This window comes from Halichondria panicea, chromosome 8 (assembly GCF_963675165.1).
Source record: "Halichondria panicea chromosome 8, odHalPani1.1, whole genome shotgun sequence".
Classification (NCBI taxonomy): Eukaryota; Metazoa; Porifera; class Demospongiae; order Suberitida; family Halichondriidae; genus Halichondria; species Halichondria panicea.
Genome location: NC_087384.1, coordinates 4,541,861 through 4,566,202, shown reverse-complemented (window position 1 = coordinate 4,566,202; position 24,342 = coordinate 4,541,861). Strand labels below are relative to the sequence as shown.

The following is a 24,342-nucleotide window of genomic DNA, read 5'->3' as shown; positions in this document are numbered from 1 at the left end:
TTGCTAGGATTGCCAGGAAAAGAAAAGCGCGAAAAAGCGAAGAAACAAGAAATTCGGCGAGTGCATAACTCCAATCCGTTACAACGCCATGAACATGTACAGCCGAGTGGCCTACTGTTGATAATGATTTTAGAATCAAAATACAAGTTGGGTAAAAATGAACCGCGAATAACTGAGTTCACAATCATCCACCCACACATCCAACACTTGCATGTTTGCTCAACACTGTAAGGGAAAACATCACAAACATTATAATTATAGCTTGCCAAAAATTCACTGTAATTATATGATAAAAATTACTGACCAGGAAAAGCACAAAACGAACAAAAAATTGAAACAGTACATGTGAATGAAGTTGTAACGGATTGGAGTTATGCACTCGCCGAATTTCTTGTTTCTTCGCTTTTTCGCGCTTTTCTTTTCCTGGCAATCCTAGCAACGTTCACATTGCAAATGTTTTTTTAGTTTGATTGGGTATATAAAAAGCATCTGATTGCTAGTCTAGCTCTCAATTAATCATGTTCCTCACTATCCACTCTATAGACATTGGACATTCACTGTGCATCTTTAATGAATGCATCACAATTAATCTTGAATGAAAAGTGCACATCTTGAATGAATCTAGTTGTAATCTGAATGAAAATGTGAATTTTAAAGTAAACGGCCCACCACATTTGAATGATGCGAGTGTCTGTAGCTAGATCTGAGTCTCAGCTTATAATTAGTCTCTGGTGATTCCCCTTACAACCATTACTGAATTGTTACCCCATAAGCTAACAAGCCCTTCCCACACAACGTGGCATGCGCACAACACAGAAAAAAATCTCCCCATTAGATCTACATGCAATAGTTTCATGAGTCAATCATCAATTTAAAAAAAACAATATTAATGGTAAAAACACGATATACCGTATAGAGAGTAATTTTTGTGGGGCAAAATATTCGTGGTTTTCGTGGTTGAAGGCCTGGCCACGAATGAAACGACCTTGCCTACCTTTACCTGCAGTGCAAGCAGCAACCACGAAAATAATATCCACGAAATGACTAAATACTGTTCAACCACGAATATTTTGTCCCCCGAAAATTACCCGCTATACGGTACATGTACACAGCTAATAAAGTTTTTAGGTTGATCAAAGCGTCCAGTTCACGATGTGGAACCCTGAGGAGATACAATATCAGCGAGGTCCAGGAAGTGTTTGATGCACCTGACCATGCACATTCCTTATTCTCCAGGTCAAAGTTCAATAGCGCAACACATAAAGTGGTAACTCCAGGCATCCCTCCTCCAGGCCATCCCTCCTCCAGGAGGGATGCCATGGAGTTACTACTTTATGTGTTGCGCTATTGAACATGAACCTATAATCAAACTGTGCGATCAGACTCTTAGCAGCTATAAAAGCTCAGTGCATGCTTGTGCTGCATGGCTATAACACACAATTTGACCTGGAGGTAAAGTGTGCCTATAGGCCTGTGGAACCATGCATGCAGTAGATCCTATAGTTATCATGTGATAGCCCTCCAAGTCGTGCCCATGTAACCCTACGTGAGTGTCCAGGATTTAGCTCCGCCAACTATCTCAAAGCTAGATATATATATATACCGACAAAGCTGAACAATAATATAATATGCATGTATAATAATTACACACCACACCAATCACACATATATGCACCTTCATCAGCGATGGTGTATATAATTGGTCCATGATCACCCCCCCCCCTCCATCACAGCTATTGACTATAGGTATCGTTCCCTCGCTGTAGCCCGACTTGAGGGACGGAGTCTTGATCGTCTGTATACATCTCTTGTGGAACTCGTTTGGATACCATGCACTGCTCGCTGTCAAGGATGATTCTGCAGGGGAGGGGGTAGGTTGAATATTATATAAGTTTCAATGAACATGCACTTATACAAATATTATGCGAAAAATCTTTGCAATTCAGTAGAAAATTTGACCCCTTTGAGGTCAGACTATTGTGTTCTGGCAAAGATCATGTGTCTTAACCAATATATACCAGTTTAGGTTTGATAAATTTTTTGGGTGAAATGATCACGCTCGCAAAGTTCACATAATTATGTTTGATTCTCGGAAAACATCCTATAGTATAATACTAGGATGTTATAAATAAGTACAGTAATTAGTATATATACTTCGAGCTCTTGCATACCGGTACTTTTAGTGTTGGTTTTTTAATATTATTGTTTTCACTATTAATTTTGATAACTAGGTTTCAGTTTGTCAGAACATTAGTTGATGAGTGTAGGCCATTCTTTCTCCTAGTTAAAAGCTTGAATATGACGATACTTGGAGTGATTGTGATTGTGATTGTACTACAGGTAGTTCTAGTGTCCAGTCAAGAATGCCCAACATGGTTTATACACCAAGCAAACCGGTGTGAGTGTGGACAACAGATCAATACTATATTGCAGTGCTCGAATGTGACAAACAAGACAGAAATATTTGATGGATTCTGCCTAACTTACGACAATGGCACAGAGCATATTGGAGCCTGCCCATACAACACAAATAGTCGACTATCACAACTCATGGACATACCCTCTGATGTATCAAAGCTAGACGAGGAGATGTGTGGTCCTCTCAATCGCACAGGGCTGCTCTGTAGTAACTGCCAACCAGGACTGGGACCGGCTGTCTTCTCTTACTACAAAGAGTGTAAGGAATGCATGCCACAGCCTTTAGGATGGTTACTCTTCTTTGTCAGGCTAACAGTACCATTGACTTTGATTTGTGTTATTGTTATTGTGTTCCGGATAAATTTTGCCTCCCCAGTTCTGAATAGCTTTGTTTTGATAGCTCAGGTGCTAAACACTGTATTGTGTAGAAATTACTCATTTGATATCAGCGGATATACCCACTCTTATTCCATTTATAAATTTGCCGCTGATTTTGTGGGGCTATTCAATTTGGACTTCTTTATGTTTCTAATTCCTTCATTTGCATCAGTGAGCACATGAGCACACTTACAGTAGTAGCAATGGAGTACCTAGCAGCTCTATATCCAATCGCTTTCACTTTGGCTGTCTACTTGTTTATTTTACTCCACGGCAAAGGATGCAAGATAATTGTGATTTGCTGGAGGCCTTTTCACAAGTGCTTAGCAAGGTTTCGGAGACGCTGGGAACTAAAAGGCTCTGTAGTGAATGCATTTGCAACCTTCTTTTTACTATCCTATAGCAGGTTTTGCTCGATTTCTTTAAGCCTTTTAAAGCCAGTACCTTTATATGACAAATACGGAAATGTAACATACACTCTCTTCTTCGCAGCTGATTTCAATGTGGGCACATATATTCCACTTGCTATACTAGCATCAATCCTCACTGTTACCATGGTACTTCTACCGGCAGGGTTTCTGCTATTTTACCAGAATCGTTTCTTTCAGAGATATCTCTTTTCCTGCAAAATCAAATGTGTTCTAATTCACGAGCTAGCAAACATCACACAGGGCTATTTCAAGAACGGCACAACACCTGGTACTAGGGACTGTCGATGGTTTGCTGGAGTCTACCTACTGCTGAGAATAATATTCATAGCCATTGGTTCTCAGGCGTACCACCTTATTGTGTACCAAATGGTCTTCATTATTACACTTGCTATCATCCTTGGCCTACGACCATACAAGAAAGACCGTTACAACTATTTCGATGCTTTTCTTTTACTAGTGTTGGCGATGGGGACATCTTTATACAATGATCGTGAGGCATTCAAGAATATTAGATGGATTTTTTTAGCGAGTATCGCTATAGGTATACTAATGCTGTACATGGCATTGTTCATTTCATTACTGATATCTGGTCTTACTAGACGGGGTTGTTATAGCTGCTGCTACCAAAGACGAGTTACACACCCGACAGGATTGTCTCCAAATAACGAAACTCTTCCACATCGTATCAGTGACCCAAGCGAATACGCACCGTTGTTACCACCAACCACTTGATTACATTACCTGCTGTTAGCAGAACACACGTAGCACATGTAGAAACGTAAACTACATAATAATTATGCTTGTTGCAATTATGATCAGTAAACACTTAGTGTTTCTTCATTTCTTTTAAAAATATCAACAACATGCATGCACTGCAGACATAATGAAAGCACCGCAGGTGCTGATGCCTCGGTGGAGATGCCAAAGCTACATAACATAAAGCTACTAATAGCTAAGTCTGCTTTTATACACATGATCAAAGGAGGTACGACACGCGGTTAAGCTCACGTAGCTGCTATTTCTTGATTGAAGTCGTTAAAAATGCATTCCAATGACGACATTCAACTGCATGGTGGCAAGTAAGCGCCGTAAAGAGACAATTTTTAAACTCAGTGAATTTGTTGCTGGCTAGTAGCTAGAGTTTTACAAGTAGAGATTAATAAAAAATAACACTTAGAACATAGATTTACCTGGAATTGGGGAAGGGTGGGTGGGAGAGGAGACAATCGAATTGAAGGATAGCTAACCAGCAACAGTTAAGCTTATAGCAAGCACGAGGCCATGTGATACTATACGCCATGTGATATTACCCATGCGCTTTACCATATACATGTGAGGTATACGCTCCACTCCATTAACTCCGTTTAACAAACTTAAACTCCATTCGACCATGATTGTTGTTAAAAACGATCGATGCCAAAAGTTCAAGTCTAAAATTAATGGCTGCATTAGCAGAGCCTTGCAGCTCTCTTCTCACTCTTGCAGCTACCAATAGCTAGCGTCCTAGTGCAGAGCTATAACTACTAAGTAGAGTAGCAACACTCGGTAAACAAGTTTGGCTACGTGCTCTTCTGAAAAGGCTGCAATGGCATTCCAAGTAAGCAAAACTAGGATAACTCGAGAACGAAGCAATACTTTGCAAATCCACGAATTAAAATCCAAGTAAACATGAATAGAAGCCTATAGACACAAGTGGTGCCAATTCTGGCTTTAAGTATCGAAAGAAATTTATTTCAACAGTGCATGGCTAATAATAGGGAGAGTTGCACACACCAGTCGTCTGCTGGAGCGAGGTAGACCTTTGACCTCTTGTGAACAATGACTGAGCCCCACCATGACACTAAAATAATATGTGGCAGAGAATACACATTTGGTATGCAAAATAGCATATCATAAATTAATTATATAGCTGATATACCAACAACATTTTTTGGCATACGAAAACTATTCAGTGCATGCAATACTGATTGAAGGTCGGGATTGCCAGTTAATTCAAAACCCTCAAAATATGAACACAAGTCAATTAACATAATATTATTCACATGAGATATACATGTACAGATAGGACAGTTGCATGCCTTCCAAATCTAAAAATGAGATACTGTATAATAATTATAGCTTCTATATAGCGGCTTTTAGTTATAGCCACGCTCTCTTGTTGCAATTAGTTATAGCTAGTTCTAATGAGTTCGTCTCTCACGTACTGAAGCGCTAGTATAGCTACAAGAGCGAAAAAAATAGGTGCAAAACTGACACGTACACGTACACTTCCAGAAGCAGCAGTCATTGTGAATTTTGACTCTATACAGATCCTGGCTCCCCTTTTTCACTTATATTAACTATTTGGATTCACTTCTTTCCGTGCATATAATATCTTTTTTAAACTTTTAGTGGTTCTCATAAAGTTTGCATCAAACAACAAAGAGTTCACAAAAAAATTGTGGGATATAGTGTACGTTGTTAGCACCCGGTATATCATGGTGACCATAAACATGATGCATGTAGACACAGTCATTATACTGAGTGGACCAATCAGACTTCATCAAGTACCCTGGTAAATGTTGCCTACTTTTAGTCCAAGTGAAGCGAGATTATGTTTAGGTCCTATTCGAGCTTTTCCGTGTGTTGTTGGTGCATGGTGTTCATTGACAAGGAGCGAAAAGAAACAGCCTTTTGCAGTGTAATATTAAATTCGTGGGTATAAATGTTCGCAGTACATGCTTAATCGGCGAAAATCGCGAAAATTTACCGATATACATTGTGTAAAGTTTGGACACTCACACTAAGGTCTCGTTCTGGCTAACTTTCCTCTCTATTGGACCACGCCTCGTGATATGCATCCTCAAATACACACTTCAAATGGTTTTCGTTGTGCAATCGTTGAGCAGTTACAGCTGAAATACACAGAAACACACACATCAATATTAATATTTGTGTGTTTAATTGAAGAAAAAGCTACTAAACTCCCTGGCCTGCATAACATTTCTGTCATCAGCATGTACCGTATAGCGGGTATATTTCAAGGGTATAAATGTTCGCGGTTTTCGCGGATTGAGCCCGTACCGCGAAAATTTATACCCACGAAAATTTATAAATAGTAGGCGTGTTCAGTATTATGGATTCGAGGCTAATGGTGTGGAGGTACAGCTGCATGTTGATGTGCGCATGCGCCAAAAGGCTGGAACTCAGACCACGAAAATAAAATCCGCGAAATCCTTTGTAGAGGTCCATCCGTGAAAATTTATACCCTCGAAATATACCCGCTATACGGTATGTGATTGAGAGGAGAAGCTAGTGCGTTTCCTGTCAGCGGTTAGAATCTCGTTTGAATCTGTTCAGTTGTTACAACTTTTCTTGAATACAAACTTTGTGCAAACACATGATGCTATGTTACACCGTACGCACGATTCTGAAGTGGCAACTCCAGGCATCCCTCCTGAAAATTCTAAACCTGTGCAAATCAGACTCTTAGCAGCTATAAAAATTTCAGTGATTGTGAATGCCAGGTAACACACAATGAACTTTGACCTGGAGGTAAAGAATGTGGTGCATCAAACACTTCCTGTGCCTCGCGGATGTTGTGTCTCCTGTGTATATATAGTTGTGCCTAGGCCTCTTGTGTGTGGAGCTAGTAGATCTATAGTGGTCATGTAATAGCCCTCCCAGAAACAAACTAGACATTGCAGGGGTGCCCATGCAACTCTACGTGAGTGTTCTTAGCTCCGCCTAACAATCTCAAAGCTAGATAGCTATTATATATACCGACAAAGTTGAACAATAATATAATATGCATGTAATAATTACACACCACACCAATCACACATATATGCACCTTCATCGCGATGGTGTATATAAGTGGTCCATGATCACATTCCCCCACAGCTATTGACTAGGTCTCGTTCCCTCATTGTAGTCCGACTTGAGGGACGGAGTCTTGACCGTCTGCATGTAGACATCTCTTATGAAACTCGTTCGGATACCTGTAACCATGCAAGTATCGTTGACTGTAAGTATAGGAACGTCATGCTGTTCGCTGTCGAAGCTGACTCTCTGCAGGGGGGTGGGTTGAAAAATTATATTAAAAGTTTCAATGAACATGCACTTATACCAATAACTATTATGCGAGTGAAAAACGTTTGCGAATGAGTCAATTCAGCAGAAAATTTTACCCCTTTGAGGTACAACTATTGTGTTCTGGCAAAGACGGTGTGTCTTAAATACCAGTACACAAATTTAGGTTTGGTGAATTTTTTGGCGAAATGATCAACGCTTGCAAAGTTCACATAATTATGTTTGATTCTCGGAAAACAGTCTAGTAATACGTACAGTAATTAGTGTATATACTTCGAGCTCTTGCATACCGGTACTTTTAGTGTTGGTTTTTCAATATTATTGTTTCTCCATTAATTTTGATAACTAGTCTAGGTTTCAGTTTGTCAGAACATTAGTTGATGAGTGTAGGCCTTTCTTTCTCCTAGTTAAAAGCTTGAATATGACGATACTTGGAGTGATTGTGATTGTACTACAGGTAGTTCTAGTGTCCAGTCAAGAATTCCCAACATGGTTTATACACCAAGCAAACCGGTGTGAGTGTGGACAACAGATCAATACTATATTGCAGTGCTCGAATGTGACAAAGAAGATAAAAATAATGGAGGGTTTCTGCTTAACTCACAATAATGGCACAGAGCATCTTGGACGCTGCCCATACAACACAAAAGGCCTACTTTATGACTTAAATGATGTTACAGTACCCTCTGATGTATCAAAGCTTAATGAAGAGATGTGTGGTCCTCTCAATCGCACAGGACTGCTCTGTAGTGACTGCCAACCAGGACTGGGACCGGCCGTCTTCTCTTACTACAAGGAGTGTAAGGAATGCATGCCACAACCTTTAGGATGGTTACTCTTCTTTGTCAGGCTTACAGTATCATTGACTTTGATCTGTGTAATTGTTATTGTGTTCCGGATAAATATTGCCTTTCCAGTTCTGAATAGCTTTGTTTTGATGGCTCAGGTGCTAAACACAGTATTGTGTAGATATGACCCATTTGCTATAAGTGGATATACTCCCTCCTATTCACTCTATAAATTTGCCGCTGATTTTGTGGGGTTATTCAATTTGGACATCTTTACATTTCTAATTCCTTCATTTTGCATCAGTGAACACATGAGCACACTTACAGTCGTAGCATTGGAGTACCTAGCAGCTCTGTATCCAATCGCTTTCACTTTGGCTGTCTACTTGTTCATTTCACTCCACGACAGAGGATGCAAGATAATTGTGATTTGTTGGAGGCCATTTCACAAGTGCTTAACTAGGTTTCGGAGACGCTGGGAACTAAAAGGCTCTGTAGTGAATGCATTTGCAACCTTTTTTTTACTATCCTATAGTAGGTTTTGCACGATTTCTTTAAGCCTCTTAAAAACAGTACCTATATATGACAAATACGGAAATGTAGCGTACAGTCTCTACTTAGCAACCAATTTAAATATGGGCACAAATATTCCACTCACTATACTATCATCAATCGTCATTGTTACTATGGTATTCCTACCAACAGTATTTCTGCTATTTTACCAGAACCGTTTCTTTCAGAGGTGTCTCTTTTCCTGCAAAATCAAATGTGTTCTAATTCACGAGCTAGCAAACATCACACAGGGCTATTTCAAGAACGGAACAACACCTGGTACTAGGGACTGTCGATGGTTTGCTGGAGTCTACCTACTGCTGAGAATAATATTTGTAGCCTTTGGTGCTCAGACGTACCACCTTATTGTGTACCAAATGGTCTTCATTATTACACCTGCTATTATGCTTGGCCTACGACCATACAAGAAAGACCTTTACAACTATTTCGATGCTTTTCTCTTTTTAGTGTTTACGATATTGTCAGCTTTGTTCGTTTATCACGATGCATATAAAAATACTGAATGGATTTTTGCGGTGATTATCATTATGACCATACCAATGATGTACATCGTATTGCTCATTTTATGGATAATATCTGCTCTCACTAGCCGGTGTGGTTTTAGCTGCTGCTGTCAAAGACGAGTTACACACACGACAGGATCGTCTACAGATAACGAAGCCCTTCCACATCGTATCAGTGACCCAAGCGAATATGCACCGTTGTTGTTACCACCAACAACTTAATTAATGCTGTTAGCAGAACACACGTAGCACATTATGTAGACTATAATTATGCTTATGTGATTACATGCACACAAAAATATCAACAATTAATATGCATGCACTGCATGCACACATGGATTGGACATATAATTATACATGTACTTGTAACATGTACAAATGTATACAGTGCTGTTTATAATGAAAGCTTATAGCTATAAAACTGGCGCAATTGGGGTGGTGGTGTGGTGTGGTGCATGCACGGGTTGTGGGATAATGAGTAATGAGGATAAAAAAGATAACTTCAAGTGGGTTAGGGTTTAAGTGTTTGGGTGGGTGTTGGGAACTTACATACAAAGATCAACTTTCTGTATGCCATAATTATACAGAACTGACCACAGTGCATATGTGAAACTGGCACTGCATTTCCTTTGATCTCAGAGTAAAGGGTAACAAAATTATAAAATAATTATGTCCCTGAACAAATGTGCATACAGTATAATTATGTCCCTGCGTGCATGTTTATGATCGAAGTAATCATAGTAATTGTAACTATGTGTGCTAGTGTATTGTGCTATAAGAGCTGTAAGTTTAAATAAGTGGTTGGTAACAACGGTGCGTATTCGCTTGGTCGCTGATACGATGTGGAAGGGCGTCGTTTTCTGCATGTATAGACGATACTGTCTGGTGTACATATAGCAGTACACTGCATGGAGTACCAAAGAACTAGAGAACTGTACAACTAGCTGGTATCAGTGTAGTCTTAGCTTATAGTAGAGAAGACACTGCATGGAAAACTAAGAACTGGAGAACTATATATATGAGAGCTTATATCTTTTTGTGGAGAGGATATGCGCTTAATAATGCAGTCATTTTCGAGCCCTACTCAGTATAACCGCATGTTCCTGCATGCATGTACGCCCCTCGGGCTCGAGCTGTATATAGTGCCGCTCCAACCCAAGAGACTGGAACTTTTATACAGCTCCATCCGTATATATTTAAGATAAACTGATTGATAGGGATGTATTATTATAATAGACAGATACCTTGAGTTATAGCCAGCACAGTACAACAGAAGCAAAGAACAGAGCAAAGTTAATATGTTTTGTGTGTAAAAAAACGCCTTCTTGTCAATGGCTTTGACATGCCCTCCATGATGTTTGATGACAGAAATAATTGTGCAGTTGCAAGGTAGGCATCACATGAGCTTTGTAACAACAGGATGATTTATGGTCCATGTGGTGTCACGAGAAGGTCAGATGTCACAAATCAGTGAAATTCATTGCTTACGTCAGCAAAACAAGAAATGTGTGCAAGAAGGGCTACTCTATCAACGAAGAGACACTTAATTTTGCTGCATGCAAACGGTAATGATCGAACCATGATTGTTGTTACTAAACGATCGATGCCAAAAGTTCAAGTCTAAAATTAATGGCTGTACTGTATCAGCAGAGCCTTGTAGCTCTCTTCTCACTCTTGCAGCTACCAATAGCTAGCGTTCTAGTGCAGAGCTAACTATACTAAATAGAGTAGCAACACTCAGTGAACAAGTTTTGCTACGCACTCTTCTGACAAGGTTGCAATAGCATTCCAAGCAAGCAAAACTAGGCATAACTCGAGAACGAAGCATTATTTTGCAAACCACGAATGAAAACATGACTATAGAGGCCTATAGAAACTCTTACTTGCACTTCATTTATCCTTGAGCAGCTGTAGCAGTCTACATACAGACACACAGACACATGCACGGCAAACACACTACCGTATATCTCGCCTGCGCATGCGCACAGAGGCATAATCACTAAGCTACAAGCATACCTTTATCTGCAGCAGTCTGTCGGTCTCTTTGGTATGGGAGAGAACGTCACACCCTTGAAGTATTTGTTCTGACACAAGGTCCTCACGTAGTTTAAGGCTGTCCTCTGCACATCGAAAAAACCGTTGTTGCCATGGTAACCACAGATTCAAAGAGTGTTTCAATAATATCTAGCTAGTCTGAGCTCTCAATCACTCACTATCCACTCTATAGACATTGGACATTCACTGTGCATCTTTAATGAATGCATCACAATTAATCTTGAATGAAAAGTGCACATCTTGAATGAATCTAGTTGTAATCTGAATGAAAATGTGAATTTTAAAGTAAACGGCCCACCACATTTAAATGATGCATCTGTAGCAGAGTGTCTGTAGCTAGATCTGAGTCTCAACTTATAATTAGTCTCTGGTGATTCCCCTTACAACCATTCAGTACCAAATTGTTACCCAATAAGCTAACAAGCCCTTCCCACACAACACGGCATGCGCACAACCGTACAGAAAAATCTCCCCATTACATGATAGTTTCATGAGTCAATCTTTAAAAACAATATTAATGGTAAAAACACGATATACCATAGAGGGTAATTTTCGTGGGGCAAAATATTCGTGGTTTTCGTGGTTGAAGGTCTGGCCACGAATGAAACGACCTTACCTGCAGTGCAAGCAGCAACCACGAAAAAATAATATCCACAAAATGACTAAATACTGCTCAACCACGAATATTTTGTCCCCCCGAAAATTACCCGCTATACGGTACATGCACACAGCTAATAAGATTTGTGTTATTGTTATTGTGTTCCAGATAAAATTTTCTAATAAAGTTTTTAGGTTGATCAAAGCGTCCAGTTCACGATGTGAAACCCTGAGGAGATACGATATCAGCGAGAAGTGTTTGATGCACCTGACCATGCGCATTCCTTATTCTCCAGGTCAAAGTTCAATAGCACAACACATAAAGTGGTAACTCCAGGCATCTTTCCTCCAGGCCATCCCTCCTGCAGGAGGGATGCCTGGAGTTACCACTTTATGTGTTGCGCTATTGAACATGAACCTAATTAAACTGTGCAAATCAAAGCTAGATATATATATACCGACAAAGCTGAACAATAATATAATATGCATGTATAATAATTACACACCACACCAATCACACATAATTATATGCACCTTCATCAGCGATGGTGTATATAATTGGTCCATGATCACCCCCCCCCCACAGTTATTGACTATAGGTATCGTTCCCTCGCTGTAGCCCGACTTGAGGGACGGAGTCTTGATCGTCTGTATACATCTCTTGTGGAACTCGTTTGGATACCATGCGCTGCTCGCTGTCAAGGATGATTCTGCAGGGGAGGGGGTAGGTTGAATATTATATAAGTTTCAATGAACATGCACTTATACAAATATTATGCGAAAAATCTTTGCAATTCAGTAGAAAATTTGACCCCTTTGAGGTCAGACTATTGTGTTCTGGCAAAGATCATGTGTCTTAACCAATATATACCAGTTTAGGTTTGATAAATTTTTTGGGTGAAATGATCACACTCGCAAAGTTCACATAATTATGTTTGATTCTCGGAAAACATACTATAGTATAATACTAGGATGTTATAAAATAAGTACAGTAATTAGTATATATACTTCGAACTCTTGCATACCGGTACTTTTAGTGTTGGTTTTTCAATATTATTGTTTTCACCATTAATTTTGATAACTAGGTTTCAGTTTGTCAGAACATTAGTTGATGAGTGTAGGCCATTCTTTCTCCTAGTTAAAAGCTTGAATATGACGATACTTGGAGTGATTGTGATTGTGATTGTACTACAGGTAGTTCTAGTGTCCAGTCAAGAATGCCCAACATGGTTTGTACACCAAGCAAACCGGTGTGAGTGTGGACAACAGATCAACTATATTGCAGTGCTCGAATGTGACAAACAAGACAGAAATATTTGATGGATTCTGCCTAACTTACGACAATGGCACAGAGCATATTGGAGCCTGCCCATACAACACAAATAGTCGACTATCACAACTCATGGATGTACCCTCTGATGTATCAAAGCTAGATGAGGAGATGTGTGGTCCTCTCAAACGCACAGGACTACTCTGTAGTAACTGCCAACCAGGACTGGGACCGGCCGTCTTCTCGTACTACAAAGAGTGTAAGGAATGCATGCCACAGCCTTTAGGATGGCTACTCTTCTTTGTCAGGCTTACAATACCATTGACTTTGAATTGTGTTATTGTTATTGTGTTCCGGATAAATTTTGCCTCTCCAGCTGAATAGCTTTGTTTTGATAGCTCAGGTGCTGAACACTGTATTGTGTAGAAATTACCCATTTGATATCAGCGGATATACCCACTCTTATTCCATTTATAAATTTGCCGCTGATTTTGTGGGGCTATTCAATTTGGACTTCTTTATGTTCCTAATTCCTTCATTTTGCATCAGTGAGCACATGAGCACACTCACAGTCGTAGCATTGGAGTACCTAGAAGCTCTGTATCCAATCGCTTTCACTTTGGCTGTCTACTTGTTCATTTCGCTCCACGACAGAGGATGCAAGATAATTGTGATTTGCTGGAGGCCATTTCACAAGTGCTTAGCAAGGTTTCGGAGACGCTGGGAACTAAAAGGCTCTGTAGTGAATGCATTTGCAACCTTCTTTTTACTGTCGTATAGCAGGTTTTGCTCGATTTCTTTAAGCCTTTTAAAGCCAGTACCTTTATATGACAAATACGGAAATGTAACATACACCCTCTTCTTTGCAGCCGATTTCAATGTGGGCACATACATTCCACTCGCTATAATATCATCAATCATTATTGTTATCACGGTATTCCTACCAGCAGTTTTTCTGCTATTCTACCAGAATCGTTTCTTTCAGAGATGTCTCTATTTTTGCAAAATCAAATGTGTTCTAATTCACGAGCTAGCAAACATCACACAGGGCTATTTCAAGAACGGCACAACACCTGGTACTAGGGACTGTCGATGGTTTGCTGGCGTATACCTACTGCTGAGAATAATATTCATAGCCTTTGGTTCTCAGGCGTACCACCTTATTGTGTACCAAATGGTCTTCATTATTACACTTGCTATCATCCTTGGCCTACGACCATACAAGAAAGACCGTTACAACTATTTCGATGCTTTTCTTTTACTAGTGTTGGCGATGGGGACATCTTTATACAATTATCGTGAGGTGTTCAAAAATATTAGATGGGTTTTTTTAGTGATTATCGCTATAGGTATACTAATGCTGTACATGGTATTGTTCATTTCATTACTGATATCTGGTCTTACTAGACGGGGTTGTTATAGCTGCTGCTACCAAAGACGAGTTACACACCCGACAGGATTGTCTACAAATAACGAAACTCTTCCACATTGTATCAGTGACCCAAGCGAATACGCACCGTTGTTACCACCAACCACTTGAACATTACCTGCTGTTAGCAGAACACACGTAGCACATGTAGAAACGTAAACTACATAATAATTATGCTTGTTGCAATTATGATCAGTAAACACTTAGTGTTTCTTCAATTCTTCAAAAATATCAACAACATGCATGCACTGCAGACATAATAATAATAATAATGAAAGGACCGCAGGTGCTGATGCCTCGGTGGAGATGCCAAAGCTACATAACATAAAGCTACTAATAGCTAAGTCTGCTTTTATACACATGATCAGAGGAGGTACGACATGCGGTTAAGCTCACGTAGCTGCTATTTCTTGATTGAAGTCGTTAAAAATGCATTCCAATGACGACATTCAACTGGTGGCAAGTAAGCGCCGTAAAGAGACAAATTTAGAGCATAAAACTCAGTGAATTTGTTGCTGGCTAGTAGCTAGAGTTTTACAAGCAGAGATTAGATTTGTTGTAAGAACCAAGGCTCAGATGTTGGCAGTGATCCTATCCCTAATGCAGGCACAGAATTACAAAATATCTCAAAATCTAAGTGGTGGTTGAAACTGGTTGAAAAGCTATTTCACATCAGTATAAGCCCAGCAATCAACCATCCTGATCTTAGAAACGTCAAGTGTATTTCTTGAAAGATACACGCCAAACCAAATCCACTATCAAAGTACACAGTCTTGAATGATATTCATGCACAAGTTAATGAGATTCATAATCCTTTTGGCTGGTCATGTGACCGTGTCGTACCTCCTCTGACACAGATAATTTTGCTGCATGCAAAAACTCAGGGAGTGGGTAATGATTAATGTTTGTTACGCTGATGTTGATTGGCTGACTTCAGTAGAGTCACCAACTACCCAGCCAGGGGAGTTGGTAGGGTGGAGCGACGTAGGAAGGGGCTGAGCTGTTTATCGTAAGCCAAGCCCAACACCACAGCTATGAATATCATTAGCGGTTATCACCTGGTTGGAGATGACCTTAATGAATAATTATAACTATGAATAACATTAATCCCTGGGCGAGGGAGAATAAATAGCTTAGCTGCGAGCCCCCTCCAACGACGCTCCATCACGATACATGGACACCATGCACCGGAGAAAATAAAAATTAATAAAAAATAACGCTTAGAACATAGATTTACCTGGAATTGGGGAAGGGTGGGTGGGAGAAGAGACAATCAAATTGAAGGATAGCTAACCAGCAACAGTTAAGCTTATAGCAAGCACGAGGCCATGTGATACTATACGCCATGTGATATTACCCATGCGCTTTACCATATACATGTGAGGCATACGCTCCACTCCATTAACTCCGTTTAACAAACTTAAACTCCATTTGACCATGACTGTTGTTAAAAACGATCGATGCCAAAAGTTCAAGTCTAAAATTAATGGCTGCATCAGCAGAGCCTTGCAGCTCTCTTCTCACTCTTGCATGTAGCTACCAATAGCTAGCGTTCTAGTGCAGAGCTAACTACTAAGTAGAGTAGCAACACTCGGTAAACAAGTTTGGCTACGTGCTCTTCTGAAAAGGCTGCAATGGCATTCCAAGTAAGCAAAACTAGGCATAACTCGAGAACGGAGCAATAATTATTTTGCAAATCCACGAATTAAAATCCAAGTAAACATGACTAGAAGCCTATAGACACAAGTGGTGCCAATTCTGGCTTTAAGTATCGAAAGAAATTTATTTCAACAGTGCATGGCTAATAATACAGGGAGAGTTGCACACACCAGTCGTCTGCTGGAGCGAGGTAGACCTTTGACCTCTTGTGAACAATGACTGAGCCCCACCATAACACTAAAATAATATGTGGCAGAGAATACATTAGCATTCGGTATGCAAAATAGCATATAGCTGATAATTATACCAACAACATTTTTTGGCATACGAAAACTATTCAGTGCATGCAATATACTGATTGAAGGTCAGGATTGCCAGTTAATTCAAAACCCCCAAAATATGAACACAAGTCAATTAACATAATTATTCACATGAGATACATGTACAGATAGGACAAGGACAGTTGCATGCCTTCCAAATCAAGAACCTTCTAAAAATGAGATACTGTATAATAATTATAAAACTAACAGCTTCTATATAGCGGCTTTTAGTTATAGCCACGCTCTCTTGGATTTTGATTCATTGATTTGCAATTAGTTATAGCTAGTTCTAATGAGTTCGTCTCTCACGTACTGAAGCGCTAGTATAGCTACAAGAGCGAAAAAAATAGGTGCAAAACTGACACGTACACTTCCAGAAGCAGCAGTCATTGTGAATTTTGACTCTATACAGATCCCAGCTCCCCTTTTTCACTTATATTAATTAACTATTTGGATTCACTTCTTTCCGTGCATACATATCTTTTTTAAACTTTTAGTGGTTCTCATAAAGTTTGCATCAAAAATTGTGGGATATAGTGTACGTTGTTAGTACCCGGTATATCATGGTGACCATAAACATGATGCATGTAGACACAGTCATTATACTGAGTGGACCAATCAGACTTCATCACGTACCCTGGTAAAATGTTGCCTACTTTTAGTCCAAGTGAAGCAAGATTATGTTCAGGTCCTATTTGAGCTTTTCTGTGTGTTGTTGGTGCATGGTGTTCATTGACAAGGAGCGAAAAGAAGCAGCCTTTTGCAGCGTGATATTAAATTCGTGGGTATAAATGTTTGCAGTACATGATTAATCAGCAAAAATCGCGAAAATTGACCGATATACATTGTGTAAAGTTTGGACACTCACACTAAGTTCTCGTTCTGGCTGACGTTCCTCTCTAATGGACCACGCCTTGTGATATGCGTCCTCAAATACCCACTTCAAATGGTTCTTGTTGTGCAACCGTTGAGCAGTTACAGCTGAAATATGCACAGAAACACACACATCAACAGTCAGCTTTCCCCCTTGTGCGACTATGGCTATATAGAGGCAACAAATAAACAAACGCTTCAAGTGTGAGTCTAGTCGATTTTGATGACATTACTTACAACATAATAAGTTGAATGAGGTACCCCTCCGTTTAAAGGAATGTAAATAGCATGGAGAGCTGGAACAGAGGGACCAACGACTCATTTTCATACAACCAATATTAATATTTGTGTGTTTAATTGAAGAAAAAGCAACTAAACTCCCTGCATAAAATGTCTGTCATCAGTATGTGATTGAGAGGAGAAGCTAGTGCGTTTCCTGTCAGCGGTTACAATCTCGTTTGAATCTGTTTAGTTGTTACAACTCATAACTTGAATACAAACTTTGTGCAAACACATGATGCTATGTTACACCGTACGCACGATTCTGAAGTGGCAACTCCAGGCATCCCTCCTGAAAATTCTGAACCTGTGCAAATCAGACTCTTAGCAGCTATAAAAAGCTCAGAGCTGCATGGCTAACACACAATTAATTTTTACTTGGAGGTAAAGAATGTGGTGCATCAAACACTTCCTGTGCCTCGCGGATGTTGTGTCTCCTGTGTGGTTGTGCCTATATAGGCCTCTTGTGTGTGGAGCTAGTAGATCTATAGTGGTCATGTGATAGCCCTCCCAGGAACAAACTAGACATTGCAGAGGTGCCCATGCAACTCTACGTGAGTGTTTAGGATTTAGCTCCGCCTAACAATCTCAAAGCTAGATAGCTATTATATACCGACAAAGCTAAACAATAATATAATAATAATTACACACCACACCAATTACCACACATATATATGCACCTTCATTAGTGATGGTGTATATAAATGGTCCATGATCACACTCCCCCATAGCTATTGACTAGGTCTCGTTCCCTTGTTGTAGTCCGACTTGAGGGACGGAGTCTTGACCGTCTGCATGTAGACATCTCTGGTGGAACTCGTTCGGATACCTGTAACCATGCAAGTATCGTTGACCGTAAGTATATAGGAACGTCATGCTGTTCGCTGTCGAAGCGGACTCTCTGCAGGGAGTGGGTTGAATATAAGTTTCAACGAACACGCACTTATACCAATAACTATTATGCGAGTGAAAAACCTTTGCGAATGAGTCAATTCAGCAGAAAAATTGACCCCTTTGAGGTACAACTATTGTGTTCTGGCAAAGACCGTGTGTCTTAATCATTATACCATTATACCAGTTTAGGTTTGATGAATTTTTTTGGCGAAATGATCAACGCTCGCAAAGTTCACATAATTATGTTTGATTCTCGGAAAACATTATAGTAATACGTACAGTAATTAGTGTATATACTTCGAGCTCTTGCATACCGGTACTTTTAGTGTTGGTTTTTCAATATTATTGTTTTCTTGATAACTCGGTTTCAGTTTGTCAGAACAATAGTTGATGAGTGCAGGCCTTTCTTTCTCTTAGTTAAAAGCTTGAATATGACGATACTTGGAGTGATTGTGATTGTACTACAGGTAGTTCTAGTGTCCAGTCAAGAATGCCCAACATGGTTTATACACCAAGCAAACAAATGTGAGTGTGGACAACAGATCAATACTATATTGCAGTGCTCGAATGTGACAAACAAGACAGAAATATCAGACGGTTTCTGCATAACCTACAACAATGACACAGAGAATTTTGGAGCCTGCCCATACAACACAAATAGTCGACTATCAAAATTCATGGATGTACCCTCTGATGTATCAAAACTAGATGAGGAGATGTGTGGTCCTCTCAATCGCACAGGACTGCTCTGTAGTCACTGCCAACCAGGACTGGGACCGGCCGTTTTCTCTTACTATAAAGAGTGTAAGAAATGCATGCCACAACCTTTAGGATGGCTACTCTTCTTTGTCAGGCTTACAGTACCATTGACTTTGATTTGTGTTATTGTTATTGTGTTCCGGATAAATTTTGCCTCTCCATGCAGTTCTGAATAGCTTTGTTTTGATGGCTCAGGTGCTAAACACTGTATTGTGTAGAATTTACCCATTTGATATCAGCGGATATACAGCTTCTTATTCCATTTATAAAATTTTCTCTGATTTTGTGGGGCTATTCAATTTGGACTTCTTTATGTTCCTAATTCCTTCATTTTGCATCAGTGAGCACATGAGCACACTTACAGTAGTAACATTGGAGTACCTAGCAGCTCTATATCCAATCGCTTTCACTTTGGCTGTCTACTTGTTTATTTTACTCCACGATAAAGGATGCAAGATAATTGTAATTTGCTGGAAGCCTTTTCACAAGTGCTTAGCAAGGTTTCGGAGACGCTGGGAACTAAAAGGCTCTGTAGTGAATGCATTTGCAACCTTCTTTTTACTATCCTATAGCAGGTTTTGCTCGATTTCTTTAAGCCTTTTAAAGCCAGTACCTTTATATGACAAATATGGAAATGTAACATACACCCTCTTCTTTGCAGCTGATTTCAATGTGGGCACATATATTCCACTTGCTATATTAGCATCAATCATTATTATTACTATGGTATTCCTACCAACAGTGTTTCTGCTATTCTATCAGAATCATTCTTTCAGAGATGTCTCTTTTCCTGCAAAATCAAATGTGTTCTAATTCACGAGCTAGCAAACATCACACAGGGCTATTTCAAGAACGGCACAACACCTGGTACTAGGGACTGTCGATGGTTTGCTGGAGTCTACCTACTGCTGAGAATAATATTCATAGCCTTTGGTGCTCAGGCGTACCACCTTATTGTGTACCAAATTGTCTTCATTATTACACCTGCTATCATCCTTAGCCTACGACCATACAAGAAAGACCGTTACAACTATTTCGATGCTTTTCTTTTACTAATGTTGGCGATGGGGTCATCTTTATACAATTATTGTGAGCCATTCAAGAATTTTAGATTGATTTTTTTAGTGATTATCGCTATAGGTATACTAATATTGTACATGGTATTCTTCATTTCTTTAATGATATCTGCTCTTACTAGACGGGATAGTTATAGCTGCTGTTACCAAAGACAAGTTACACACCCGACAGGATTGTCTACAAATAACGAAACCCTTCCACATCGTATCAGTAACCCAAGCGAATATGCACCGTTGTTTCCACCAACCACTTGATTATACATTACCTGCTGCTGTTAGCAGAACACACGTAGCACATGTAGAAACGTAAACTATATATAATAATTATGCTTACTGCAATTATGATAAACATTCAGTGTTTCTTCATTTCTTTTTACAAAAATATCAACAACATGCACTGCAGATATAATAATTATGTACAGTGATGTTTGTAGTGAAAGCATAATCATTATTACTAATACATGCAGCTTAAACAGAAAACAAACATACTTTTCAACTGCTTTTGACTGAATTTTTACAAAATTGATAAGCCATCAAATGGATAAATTATTACTATATTAACTCCATGCATCCCTGCTAGTATAAACCGCAGTACAATAAAGGTGCTATAATTATTCATATATAGCTAAGTTTGAATAACACAAGATAAAGATATAGGCGCTGATACTTTGGTGCAAGCTTGACCTCTAAACAAAAAAGGCGTACTGAATATACATGTATATTTGCAGTACAATGCACGAGTTGATAAATGATTGACCATGATATGCTTGTTGCTAAAAATATGATAATATTATACCGTATTATAATTATATGGAGTAGTGCAGACACATTTTTTTGTGGAGTGGGTAAGCTGGATATCTGGTGCTGTTACTTGTACTCGCATGCCATTAAGAAGTTAAAGTGGTAATTTAATACGCGTATGCATGAACACACACATACAACATGCACATCCACAAACAAAAACACAAACACGCTATATCGTTACCGCTGGGCATGTATATATTAAAACACTAAAAAGCTACACAAGTGGTGCCAATTCTGGTTTTAAGTATCGAAGGAAATTTATTTCAACAGTACATTGCTAATAATACAGGGAGAGTTGCACATACCAGTCGTCTGTTGGAGCGAGGTAGACTTTGACCTCTTGTAAATAACGACTGAGCCCCACCATGACACTAAAATAATATGTGGCAGAGAATATATTAACATTCGGTATGCAAAATAAATATACGCATATCATAATTATATAGCTGATATACCAACAACATTTTTTGGCATACGAAAACTATTCAGTGCATGCAATACTGATTGAAGGTCGGGATTGCCAGTTAATTCAAAACCCCAAAAATATGAACACAAGTCAATTAACATATTCACATGAGATACATGCACAGATAGGACAGTTGCATGCCTTCCAAATCAAGAACCTTCTAAAAATGAGATACTGTATAATAATTATAAAACTAACAGCTTCTATATAGCGGCTTTTAGTTATAGCCACGCACTCTTGGATTTTAATTCATTGATTTGCAATAATATTAAACTATCGAGTTATACTGAGCTAGTTCTAATGAGTTCGTCTCTCACGAACTGAAGCGCTAGTATAGCTATATATACAAGAGCGAAAAAAAGAGGTGCAAAACTGACACGTATACAGAAGCATGCAGCAGTCATTGTGAATTTTGACCTCTATGCAGATCCCGGCTCCCCTTTTTCACTTATAACTATTTGGATTCACTTCTTTCCGTGCATATAATTTTTAGTGGCTCTCATAAATTTTGCATCAAACAACATTCAAGAGTTTACAAGTCAACAAAATTGTGGGATATATTATAGTGTACGTTGTTAGCACCCAGTATATCATTTAAGGTGACCATAAACATGATGCATGTAGACACAGTCATTATACTGAGTGGACCAATCAGACTTCATCAAGTACCCCTTGTACAATTTTGCCTACTTTTAGTCCAAGTGATTCGAGATTATGTTCAGGTCCTATTCGAGCTTTTCTGTGTGTTGTTGGTGCATGGTGTTCATTGACAAGGAGCGAAAAGAAGCACCCTTTTGCAGCGTGATATTAAATTCGTGGGTATAAATGTTCGCAGTACATGCATGCTTAATCAGCGAAAATCGCGAAAATTTACAGATAATATACCGTATAGCGCGAAATTTTCGAGGTACTTACATTTCGTGGATTGGCCTCTAAAAACCATTTCGTTGCACAATGTTCGCGGAATGACTGCTTACCGGAAGACACGCCTTTAAATATTTGCACGATAGCAGGTAATTCTAATTAAAGAACAATTTTCGTGGTCTTAATTTTCGTATAGAATTCTAACCCACGAGATCCGCGAAAATTAAGCCCCTCGAACATTTCGCGCTATACGGTACATTGTTTAAAGTTTGGACACTCACACTAAGTTCTCGTTCTGGCTGACGTTCCTCTCTAATGGACCACACCTCATGATATGTGTCCTCAAATACCCACTTCAAATGGTTCTCGTTGTGCAACCGTTGAGCAGTTACAGCTGAAATATACACAGAAACATACACATCAACAGTCAGCGTTCCACCTTGTGCGGCTATGGTTATAGAGGCAACAATAAACAAACACTTCAAGTGTGAGTCTAGTTGATTTTGATGACATTACTTACAACATAATAAGTTGAATGAGGTACCCCTCCGGAATGTAAATGGCATGGAGAGCTGGAACAGAGGGACCAACGGCTCATTTTCATACAACTAATATTAATATCTGTGTGTTTAATTGAAGAAAAAGCAACTAAACTCCCTGGCCTGCATAACATTTCTGTCATCAGCATGCATGTGATTGAGAGGAGAAGCTAGTGCGTTTCCTGTCAGCGGTTAGAATCTCGTTTGAATCTGTTTAGTTGTTACAACTCATAACTTGAATACAAACTTTGTGCAAACACATGATGCTATGTTATACCATACGGACGATTCTGAAGTGGCAACTCCAGGCATCCCTCCTGAACATGTGAAAATCAGACTCTTAGCAGCTATAAACAGCTCAATGCTTGTGCATGCCAGGTAACACACAATTAATTTTTACCTGGAGGTAAAGAATGTGGTGCATCAAACACTTCCTGTGCCTCGCGGATGTTGTGTCTCCTGTGTGGTTGTGCCTAGGCCTCTTGTGTGTGGAGCTAGTAGATCTATAGTGGTCATGTGATATATAGCCCTCCCAGAAACAAACTAGACATTGCAGGGGTGCCCATGCAACTCTATGTGAGTGTCCAGGATTTAGCTCCGCCTAACAATCTCAAAGCTAGATAACTATTATATATACCGACAAAGCTAGCTGAAGAATAATATAATAGCTATGCATGTAATAATTACACACCACACCAATCACACATATATGCACCTTCATCGCGATGGTATTATAAGTGGTCCATGATCACATTCCCCCACAGCTATTATTGACTAGGTCTCATTCCCTCGTAGTCCGACTTGAGGGACGGAGTCTTGACCGTTTGTAGACATCTCTTGTGGAACTCGTTTGGATCCCTGTAACCATGCAAGTATCGTTGACCGTAAGTGTAGGAACGTCATGTTGTTCGCTGTCGAAGCTGACTCTCTGCAGGGGGGTGGGTTGAATAATTATATTATAAATTTCAATGAACATACATGCACTTATACCAATAACTATTATTCGAGTGAAAAACCTTTGTGAATGAGTCAATTCAGCAGAAACTCGCAAAGTTCACATAATTATTTTTGATTCTCGGAAAACATTCTAGTAATACGTACAGTAATTAGTGTATAATTATATTATTATTCATGACGTTCGAGCGTCATCTGCTCAAGAGGGCGTTGCAATACTTCGTAGCGTTCCCTCGAACATATCTCCGGATAGAAAATAGCTAGGAGGTCGATCTTGGTATCATTTTGAAGCTTAGAGAACGCTTTATCCGATTCAACAATAAAAATAAACTCGGGTATACT

At 39.4% G+C, this 24,342-nt stretch overlaps 1 long non-coding RNA gene across 3 annotated transcripts; it reads right to left on the bottom strand.

Moving 5' to 3' along the window:
- Positions 1 to 1,604: 1,604 nt before the first annotated feature.
- LOC135340099 (uncharacterized) lies at positions 1,605 to 23,508 on the bottom strand. 3 transcript variants are annotated; one of them, XR_010396196.1, is made up of 9 exons: positions 23,028 to 23,508; positions 22,789 to 22,901; positions 21,483 to 21,548; positions 18,325 to 18,473; positions 17,361 to 17,473; positions 12,349 to 12,524; positions 11,179 to 11,282; positions 7,060 to 7,277; positions 1,605 to 1,857 (listed from the first exon to the last, which is right to left on the bottom strand). It is a non-coding gene; the product is annotated as an uncharacterized LOC135340099 (long non-coding RNA). The 3 variants fall into 3 exon arrangements; XR_010396197.1 differs by lacking the exon at positions 21,483 to 21,548 and having other exon boundaries at positions 18,325 to 18,545; XR_010396198.1 differs by lacking the exon at positions 21,483 to 21,548.
- Positions 23,509 to 24,342: the final 834 nt, after the last annotated feature.